Source organism: Zootermopsis nevadensis, unplaced genomic scaffold (genome assembly GCF_977971745.1).
Source record: "Zootermopsis nevadensis isolate Lab colony 2312 unplaced genomic scaffold, Znev_1.0 Znev_ptg000016l, whole genome shotgun sequence".
NCBI lineage: Eukaryota > Metazoa > Arthropoda > Insecta > Blattodea > Termopsidae > Zootermopsis > Zootermopsis nevadensis.
In genome coordinates, this window is record NW_028259148.1 from 2,921,238 (window position 1) to 2,932,714 (window position 11,477).

The 11,477-nt window shown below is 37.0% G+C and overlaps 1 protein-coding gene across 1 annotated transcript in view; it reads right to left on the reverse strand.

Annotated features, from left to right (window-relative positions):
- LOC110834409 (uncharacterized) overlaps nucleotides 1-11,063 on the reverse strand; it is a 42,873-nt gene extending 31,810 nt beyond the window's left edge. The window contains exon 1 of the mRNA XM_087349374.1: nucleotides 10,833-11,063. The gene's annotated coding sequence lies outside the window, so the exon portion shown is untranslated. The remainder of the gene's footprint in view (nucleotides 1-10,832) is intronic.
- Between the last annotated feature and the right edge of the window lie 414 nt (nucleotides 11,064-11,477).

The window sequence follows — 11,477 nt, forward strand, 5'->3', positions numbered from 1 at the left end:
AATTTCATGTACCCCCTAAGATATCTTCGCGTACCCCCAGATATAATTTGTTGGTGTATATTTCAAGTTATACATAGTATATAATCTATATCTAAAGTAAATTAAATAAATTACATCCAAAATAATGTATTAAATCTGGCCCTGATTATTCAGTGCTTATCATAAAATAATACTTTTTTTAAATTTCACGTACCCCCTAAGATGTCTTCGCGTACCCCAGGTTTAATACCACTGTTTTAGACAAATTCTGAGTTAGTACTTTGGAATACAGAACGACCGATTCCTTCTTAATTCTTTTTCAGTCAGTTTTTCATAATTACTCTGTAATACGTTATTAAATAACATGGCCTGTAGAAGGCGTTGTTGAATAACCCAGACATCAAAATCAGGCATTCAAAAGCACTAGGCTTGACTGGTTTTGTGACATCCTGCGATGGAAATAGGCGTGTTACTCCATTTCACATTTAAAATCCTGTTTCTTCGTACCACTGATCCTCTCGCCGCTATTGAAACGAGATGGTGTAACCACACAGAAGGAAAGAGTTCATCTCCCGTCACTGATGAAAGGGGGGAAAGCGAATTACAGCAGGAGAGAGCGAATGTTCGTAAACTTCACATCTGCGATCTGCCTCTAGATCGTGAAAGGTCCCGCCCTTACGAGGCCGTTGGTCTTGGTATGTGTAACTGTAATAATACCTCGCCTTACCAACAGTAATGGTAATATACCCGGCTAATTAGGTTAACTCACTCTTCTGTCCACATATAACGCGTTGCCCTAATTTTATTTATAATTATAAAAGGGCGAAAGTCCATGAGCGCGGCACCGCCCAGTGGGCTGTGTTATGGACACTTTTTTATATCCACGTCTTCAGCTTCTGTAAATAGACCAGTCGCTTTGTACGGTATTGACAGCAATATGTAAATATATCGCAATTAAACTCTTGAATTCATTCGATTCCACGTTGCATTGTGGGTATCAAACAGAGCCCATAGAAAGATTTTTTTTTTTTGAGAAGCCGATAGTCGCTCAGGTGGTCAATTATCAATCTCTATATCGTGTTCCCAACATCCCGTCATCTCAGGTCTGCCAACTGTCTCTTAAAGGTCTGTAAAGATGGCAGAGTCGTGAAACTATCGATATTTTTGACATTTGTTCGTTTTCTGAGGTAGGATTTTATTTTAAATATACGATGTATCTGTATTTGGATCTACTACCATCTCCAAGTGATATTTTGTTGTTATATTGACAGATGAATTATTACTTTCTCTGGAAGCATTGACGAAAACCTCGATCTGTCGAGATGTACTCATAAAGCAGATCACTGCTGCTGACTCGTGTCTTCACCAGGGCTGTGGAGTCGGTAATAAAATCTGCCGAAACGTTAATTGAAAATCTTTGCTGGAAGCTGAATTCACTTCGATATAAAGTCAATTCATTGAAACTTATTTTTGGCTGTTATTTCGAAAATGAAACATTTGCGACCCCCTGTTCATAGGAACATTTTTCCTTATTTTTGGTCCTGGAACATGCACACGAAGTTTGTACACATACTTCTGACTCAGCCTGTATATTTAAATATAAGTCTAATGGTTATTGCAGAAATCGTTTTATTTGCAGACGGTTTGTATTCTTAAGGTACCGGAGTCAAAGTTACAAATCATTATTCCCACACCATGTGGCTCAAAGCGTCGTTGAATCTCCCTAAGAGTGAGGCCGCCGGCATCTCACACGGTATAGAAATTGTTCCTAAGATTTTATATCGAGGTCGGAGTCGGTACATTTTTACAGACTCCAACTCCACGACTTCGTCTCCGAATCCACAACCCTGGTCGTGTCTGTGACATGAACTTGATTTGTACGCGACTTCAACGATACGCGAGTATGTTCATCAAGATGTTTGTTTCTTCAGAATTTAGTGTGTGAAAAAGTCCGTTTCCTAATGACCTTGAACTTTAATGACATTGACAGATACGTGACAACATACCTACACCGTGATAACAGAAGCTAAAACGATACAAACCTAACCAGAACGCAAATTAAGGGGCCAATACATAGCCTAACACATCCCACTCAAACCTAACCTAACTTAACCCAACCTAACCTAACCTAACTTAACCCAACCTAACCCAACCTAACCTAACCTAACTTAACCCAACCCAACCTAACCTAACTTAACCCAACCCAACCTAACCCAACCTAACCTAACCTAACTTAACCCAACCCAACCTAACCTAACCCAACCTAACCTAACTTAACCCAACCTAACCTAACCCAACCTAATCTAACCTAACGTAATCTATCGCAACACAATTTAGGCACTGAGTATATATGGTAACCTATACATGACCTTGACATATCCATGACCTCTAAATGATGTGTGTAATATTACTCATTCATACAGATATCTGTGTATATGCGTGAGAAAATAATACTTCGAATGACCTTGAAAAGTTTGAGGCCTCTTATTCTCAAACAGTTTTCGTATTCTTTTCGTGGTCTTGACATGACCTTGACCTATTCGTGACCTAATTTTAACATGAATATAGTCAACCAGGTATTTACGGTCGGGGAAATAATCGTGAAAAGATATGACCTTGAGAATTTTAAAGACCCGTATCTGGGATACTAGTGGACCGATTTTGTCGTGACTTCTGTATGACCTTGAACTTTACGTGACCTCATTTTGACATGAGTATGGTCAACCAGGTATTTACGGTTTAGCAGAAATAAGCGTGAGAATATATGACCTTGAGAATTTTAAAGACCTATATCTGGTAAACGGTTGGGCCGATCTTGTTGTGACTTCCATATGACCTAGGCCTATACGTGGCCTCATTTTGACACGAGTATGGTCAACCACGTATTTACCGTTTGGCAGAAATAAGCATGAGAATATATGACCTTGAGAATTTTAAATACCCGTATCTGGGATACTAGTGAACCGATTTTGTCGTGACTTCTATATGACCTTAAACATTACGTGACGTCATTTTGACATGAGTATGGTCAACCAGGCATCTACGGTTTAGCAGAAATAAGCGTGAGAAAATATGACCTTGAGAAACTTAAATACCCGTATCTGGGAAACTAGTGGACCGATTTTGTTGTGACTTGTATATGAACTTGAACTTTGCGTGACCTCAATTTGACATGAATATGGTCATCCAGGTATTTACGGTTTAGCAGAAATAAGCGTGAGAATATATGACCTTGAGAATTTTAAAGACCTATATCTGGTAAACGGTTGGGCCGATCTTGTTGTGACTTCCATATGACCTAGGCCTATACGTGGCCTCATTTTGACACGAGTATGGTCAACCACGTATTTACCGTTTGGCAGAAATAAGCATGAGAATATATGACCTTGAGAATTTTAAAGACCCGTATCTGGGATACTAGTGTACCGATTTTGTCGTGACTTCTATATGACCTTAAACATTACGTGACGTCATTTTGACATGAATATGGTCAACCAGGCATCTACGGTTTAGCAGAAATAAGCGTGAGAAAATATGACCTTGAGAAACTTAAATACCCGTATCTGGGAAACTAGTGGACCGATTTTGTTGTGACTTGTATATGAACTTGAACTTTGCGTGACCTCAATTTGACATGAATATGGTCATCCAGGCATCTACGGTTTAGCAGAAATAAGCGTGAGAATATATGACCTTGAGAATTTTAAAGACCTATATCTGGTAAACGGTTGGGCCGATATTGTTATGACTTCCATATGACCTTGGCCTATACGTGCCCTCATTTTGACACGAGTATGGTCAACCACGTATTTACCGTTTGGCAGAAATAAGCGTGAGAAAATATGACCTTGAGAAACTTAAATACCCGTATCTGGGAAACTAGTGGACCGATTTTGTTGTGACTTGTATATGAACTTGAACTTTGCCTGACCTCAATTTGACATGAATATGGTCATCCAGGTATTTACGGTTTGGGGGAAATAATCGTGAGAATATATGACCTTGAGAAATTTAAAGACCTATATCTGGAAAACTATTGGGCTGATTTCGACGTGACTTCCTTATGACCTTGACCTATGCATGACCTCATTTTGACATGAGTATGGTCAACCAGGTATTTACGGTTTGGCAGAAATAAGCGTGAGAATGTATGACCTTGAGAATTTTAAAGACCTGTTACATTTCGGCAGATATAAGAGTGAGAAGAAATGACCTTGATAAGACGTTGAAATATTTAAAGGTCTGTAATCCCAAAACTATTGGGCTGATATTGTCATGACTTTTCCATGACCTTGGCCTAACAGTGATCTCAACTTGACATGAGAATAATCACTCTGATAACTACGGTTAGGAAGTTGTGAGGGTGACAAAAACATGTACAAAATATAATTTCGAAATTTCAGCGGCACGTTTATCATATAAGCTAACCTAATCCAAGGCCTCTCATCGAAAAACCCCTGGACTTATATTGTCGTGACTATGACATGTCGATGACCTGTCCGTGACCTCAAACTAACATGAGTATTGACACTCAGATCCCTACAGATCGGTAGAAAAATGCGTTTGAAAAAAATGACTTTCATAATTCCTTTTACAAACCTCTACTTGAAAAACCCCGGTACTTCGTTCGTGGCTGTGGAGTCGTTACTAAAATCTCCGACTCCGATACCTTCATAAAAGCCCAATATGTATTAATAAGTGTAAACCTACTAAAATGGTAAATGGCACCATACGAGATTTCATCATCACACTAGAATCATCAGTCTATATTTTAGACTTATAACCTATATTTAAATATATGTCTAATGGTTATTGCAAAAATCGGTTGATTTGTACACAGTCTGTATTCTTAAGGTACCGGAGCCAAAGTTACAAAGCATTATTCCCACACCACGTGGCTCAATGCGTCGTTGAATCTCCCTAAGAGTGAGGCCGATGGCGTCTCACACTTTATAGAAATTGTTCTAAAGATTTTATATCGAGGTCGGAGGCGGTACATTTTTATCGACTCCGACTCCACAGCCCTGGATTTCACTCTGCCAAATAAGCCATATGTTGGGTGCACAGTCTGGTAGACCAGCGAACAGCAAGGTCATCGCATTCAGAAGTGGCAAATGTAGGCCAAGAGGAGAACTAATCTCTAGCAGCGTGACTCCAGAAATGTCGCTCGTTTGTGACGCAGGAGTGGGTGTATGTCGCTGAAAACATTCCTTCTTCCAAACCTTTCTCGATCGATCAGTAAATGGAATCCACCCACACAAATCTGCCTCTTCGATCTGCGAATGTGACGAAATTTATCTCGTCAAAAATGTCAAGGCCGATTAATTTTTCTCCGTGATGTCATTGATATCTTGCCAGACAATAAATACATAAGAAAATTACGACATTTATAGTTTTACTCTTTCGAAATTATCAGTCTGTTCGTATCAGTGCCATTTCTACAGTCTGTAGTCAGTCAGTCAGTATGGGTATAGGCCAAATGTATTTGTCTTGAGCAACAAATGTGCCCCAGTTTGTCTCTCTCTCTCTCTCTCTCTCTCTCTCTCTCTCTCTCTCTCTCTCTGGAAATGCGTAGAATTTTTCTCTGTTAGTCCCAAAACTTTTCTATGACTGAAAAGAAAAGTCTCGATAGTCTGTAACACGGTAGGGAATCGAACTGGATACCCCTTGAATGTATCTACAGAACTATCACCACACAAAACTAGCTAGGTCATAATTATAGGTCTAATCATGATTGTGCGTGATACGGTTGAAATTTCTGTGTAAATTTTTCATCTCTGAAGCCGTATTTAAAATTGGTCGACTAAATTTAGGCCACACTGTAGCTGCTTTTACTAGTGACTTTGCTTATATGACTTTAAAATGTTTCTCTATACCATATGGCACCATAAAAATCATGTAGCTTATTATAAAGAATGAAAAGCCATAATTATTTATGTCGTGTGCAAGTGAGTGGATTTTTAAGCCTCAGTTCTTTCGTAAATATCAGAAATATTGCAAAAAGTACGACTAAAATAATCAAACGTTGACGACAAGAAATGACAATTCTTCGTACTATAATATACGGTTATTAATTCTGTTACCCTATAAGCGTTTCAGAAGTTTCCTCTCCATTATCAGGTATTGACTTTATTCTGCTACGAGTTATAGCAGCTGATCGTCTGAGAGGATTTTAACAAACCTGTTACCCCTTCATTTATTTCTGTCATTTTACACACAGCATTGGTTTCCAAGAAGTACAGGTCATCTTGAGAAGCTGCCGTCGCTCAGTTAGTCGGGAAATTGTCCGCCTTCCATGAAATCCTAAGATTCATGACCGTGTCCATCCACAGCCCACATTTCTAGTCTCTCCTGAGCCAGTTAGATCCTGCCCAAGTTTCCACATCTGTTCCTTTATCCATTTTAACATCGACGTCCCATCTACGCCTGGGTATCCCAAGTGGATTCTTGAATTTTCAGTTTTAGATTACAATTTGAAACATATATTTCCTTCGGCTTGGCCATCTTATCATATTTACTACAAGCTATGAAAAGTCTTATTTTGTTCATACTTGAAATGTCCAGGTTTCCTTGTGTAATTAATTAAAAATATTGAAGTTGCTGTTAATTTGACAAACATATTTATTCAGTGGGAAATAACAGGCGACAGGTTATCAAACTTATGTATTTTCAATAAGGTAGGATTTTCTACAGTTTATAATTTGAATCTGAGTAGACGATGGAATGTTAACAAAGAAAAATACATAGTAGAAAGTTGATATAGTTGCGTCATATTGTGAAATTTAATTAATTATTTCGGTTTTTGTCCGTCTAATCACAATTCATATATAAAATTTACAATTAAGATAATTAAAATATAAATATTTTAATTAAAATAGAAATATTTTAATTAAGATAATTAAAATATAAATATTTTAATTATCTTAATTGTAAATTTTATATATGAATTGTGATTAGACGGACAAAAACCGAATAAATAATAGAAATTGTTTATTAAGGTAACAGTTCTTATGCTATTAGCATAACAACTGTTTTGGAAACTTACGTTTAACAGAAGGGTTTTAATTTTTGATCAGGTCGAACGTTTTATGAATCCACTTATTCTGTGTCGATTACCGGGCGAAATCATTGATGCCATAAATAAACACACTGCAACTAATTGACTCTACCGATGACGTTGGTCCTGGAAGGGAACGTAGAGGCTGCGTGTGTGCTCTTTTATCCATCACGATTTATTTTTGTGTCTATAAAAACACCGTCAAGTTCAAAGTCGTGAAGTTTTCTCAGTTATGTAACTCGATGCATGTAAATCAAGTTTGTTTTTTTAAACTCGTTCCTTTGTTTTACTTAATGCGATAACTATCTGGCTGATGTCCAGACGGATGGTTGTGTTCTGTTCTGTCATGCATAATTAAGAAAGAATTCCTTGCATCGTCAAGAATGATAAAGCACTCCAACACAACAGTCATTGAACGTTTAAGAATCTTCAGACCAAACGAAAGCTCTTAAGCTGTACCCGTTTCGAAATTCACCCACACAACTTTCTTATAATAATTAGTAGTTGAAATAAATACGTGTAATTCCGAACCTAAGGACGAGTTTCCGTCAAAATCTGCATGAAGATGGCTGTCTTCTGGGTTATTGCACCGTGTAATCTTATAGACGTTTAACGAAGTTTCGGAGGTTCTAGCTGCTTCCATCATCAGGGCGATGGATTCTTGATGATGGAGGCAGCTACCATCTCTGAACCGCGCCACCCAGAAGACATGTATATTCATACTAGTCGCCATGACAATATAAAAATATCTGTGTGTCTGTCTTCTTTTTTGCATGATTACAATATTTTTATTTACACTTTCTATGATAAAATAAAAGTTCGTACAGTTCTGTAATTACCCACCCCTGGTTTACTACACACGACCGACAATATGTATGCGTGCGTTTCTTGTTTCTGGAAACATTACCACAGTAGTTAATGATCTTTTAAACAAGTGGAACAAGCACTGGTAATATATAACTTCCTTTAGAAACAACGTTTACCTTTCACGATTCTCTGTCTAAAGTATTAATATTCGCTGAAGTTCAGACAGTTGTTAGTAATGAATCTTTCTGCTTCATCAGGCTATAGAATTATATTATGTTTCTTTTCACATAATAAATTCTTGTATGTTTTTTTGCTACATTTCTGGCTGAGAAAAATTATCCCATGTTTAGTATGGAATTTCATAACTGCGAGACTGTTCATTTTGTAACATAAGATGTATATTACACGTATTTACCATCTAATCCTGCTGTTTCATGACAACGTAAAGGCTTATACTGTAATGCGCTAGGATCTTCAAGTTTCAGCAGTGATATTTTTATCATTGAAAGTTGAGACTTGGAGATAAGACGTCCTTCTCCGTATTTGGGAAGCCCCGGGTTTGAATCTCGCAACAAAGACCGGGTTTCTTGAAGTATTTCGTGATATTTCGCATTCCATGCAGGAAAATGCTATGCTAGTGTCTAAAAATAGGTCACTACCACTTTCTTTATCATAGTTTTAAATTGACGGTTTATTATTATCGCATTGTGTTGTAATCTTTGAAACTAAGATAGTATCTTTAAATATTAATACTGGAACACATTAAAAGGCAGAATTACGTACGGTGCTTACTAGTACCAGCTCAGTAGTCTGAGCCTTAGAATGCATTATGTTTTGTTTTGTTTCCATAACACATTAGAGGTCTACAATTTTTTAATGCATAAAAATCAAGTGCTTTTTGTTTCTGAATGATATCAGATCTGACAGTAAAACGATTCAACACACATTCTACGAGTCTCACGTAAAATAATATTGTATTTAAAAATATTCGACTACTGCAGTATCGAAATATATTCTTAATGTCTTTTTAAGGCGTTATCAGTACTAGGTTTCATTAAAATACTGTATTGAGACAGTCGTAGTTACTGGGCCACTGACCTACAGACGTGACCTTAATGCAAGTGGTTCTACCATTCGCTAAAAGCTCCTAAAATGGAAGACAGATAAAATAATAAAACGTTTCATGTCTGAGGTGATTACTCCATGGAGCCAAGTTCTTTAAGAACTCGCCTACAGAATATTAAACTATAAACGAACATTTGACTTTGCTTTAGAGTTTGAGGTGTCTTAGATTTTTTCGGGTGTCGTATTCCAGGCTTGGATCTAGTTTTAGAATTAGATGTAAAGACCTAGGAGAAAACAGGAGACTGGAGAAAATTACGTAGTGTATTCTTCATCAAATACAAGTCATAACATCAAGGAATACGAGTTGTCCTGGATATGTAGCACGCATGGGGGAAACGATAAATGCATATAGAATTTTAGTTGAAAGAAAACACTTGAGACACCTTAGCGTAAGAGGACAATGTGAAAAAGGGTCTTAAGTAAGTAGGGGGTAATGATGTGAATTTGTTGGTCTCGAGATAGGGGTAATTAAAACAACACAGAAAGGTTTTAATTTTTGTGTGGTTTGGCATCTCTGCGGAGAGTCTAATTAAAATCAATCCGTTCGTCTGTAACAACTCGAGAGCGGTTGAAGTTTTGAAATATTGGGAAGTTTTACTAACATTCTTCGTCTCTTAATTTTAACTCACATAGGACAAAAGTAACTGAATTTTGCATGGAGATTTTCGTGTGTGGTTTTTTTTTTATTATTTATTATTTTTTTATTTATTATTCCATGGCGTAGAATCCCTATCCGGGTAATTCCCGGTTGGGAATTTAGCTCGATATTCACAAAGTTCAAAGGTTAAACACTGACACGCGCTCCTGAGTTGTTACGATGCGTGTTTGTTTCGAAGTCAGCGTCACGTTGTCTTCATACATAAGCTCTCCGGTAAAATCATGATTCTCTTAAATTCTCGACAAAGCCGTCTTACTACTCGTAAGAAAACATTGACCTCGAACCTGCGATACGGACGTTTCGTCATATATAGTGACGTAACATCGCCACCCGTTGTCTTAGTATTCTTCCAAGTCATTGTAACCCATTCAGTAGCATTTTCATTAGGTTTGAGCTGCTCATGTATTGTATCAGTCAAGATAAAGCTAATATTAATTATATTCTTTCACTAATTTAAAGTCACTGAACAATAGAATTGTCTTTTTCTGTAAACTGTCCGCCTCCCAGCGTTAATTTTAAATAGAATGTGGGCGGAGAATGTGTACCATATTTAGTACTTTTCACCAGTTGAAAGGAAATTGGGTTACATCAGTAGAATTGTCAGATTCCTTTATGCGTAACCAGTGCAAGCCAACCTCTCTTTCTCTGAACGCGAAGCTTTGACAGTATTGTACTCATTTCACTTTCTTTCATCCGTCAGCAACCAGCTCCTACGACCAGAATGACTGATTTTATCGTCACGTATTTGTATTAACGTTAATACTTGTTTTGTTTTTAAATATAAAACTATATCTACCTTATAACAATAATAATAATGTTGCAAATCTAATCGTAAAATAGATCTTTGTAGTTGTCTTAATAGTAACTGGACTTCGAATTTCCATGAACTAAACAAATGACAGTTACATGTAGATGTGATATTTGATTACTAGATCGACTGTCTGTTCGACTAATCTATTAATCATCGATTGTTATAAATTTATTCGTGTTTATAATTAAATGAAATATAAATCATGAGAATTGAATTACATCACAGATTATAAATAACACATAATTGAAGTGGTAATGATTATTATTGTGTTTATGAAATGTAAAAAATATAGAATTAAGTTAATTCTACGAGAATGAAAGATTAAACTTCTTGTTTTGTGTTATTTTAAAGATAACATTTAACAAAATTTGTACTAAATCAAATATTGAACTTACCTTAATTCCTTCAGGGCGAATGTCTGTTACGACTAGGCACTGCACCGGAATTATACGAATTTTTAATGTTTAAAAATCAAATTCCCACAAGTGTTTGGCGAATTTATTTAGCAGATTTGGGTCTTTATGAATATTCTACCTTTCGACTACACACCGATCCCTGGTGTAGCAGATACTGACTAGCTTGCCACCTGCTTGGGGTGATAGCCACTAAAATATTAAGAGTTCATATAATTCCAGCTTCCACCACCACCATCATCATCGTCTTCTAACTTGGGAGACGAGAAAAGAGAGTGAAAGTGACCAATCACGGCCGACCGCCATGTCATTATTAACAAACCTACCTGAACTACCACCACCACGATTTCTGCTACATATTTTCTAAGAGCACATGTTATCGTGTTTTTCTCACTCAGACTGCCTATGACTTGGAAATTAAACGGCGTGTTTAATATATTCGTAAGTTTGCCTGCTGGGACGCAAATGCCAGTATCAGAGTAGCAGCAGCCAAAACTTACTCATCATTTCCAACCTCTAAGAAGACGTAGTGCTAGTACGTCATTAGTAATGTATCAGAATAGTTCTGTTTATTGTTAGAAACTGACAAAACTCATCATCACGCGCAGATAGTGACATTATGAGTTT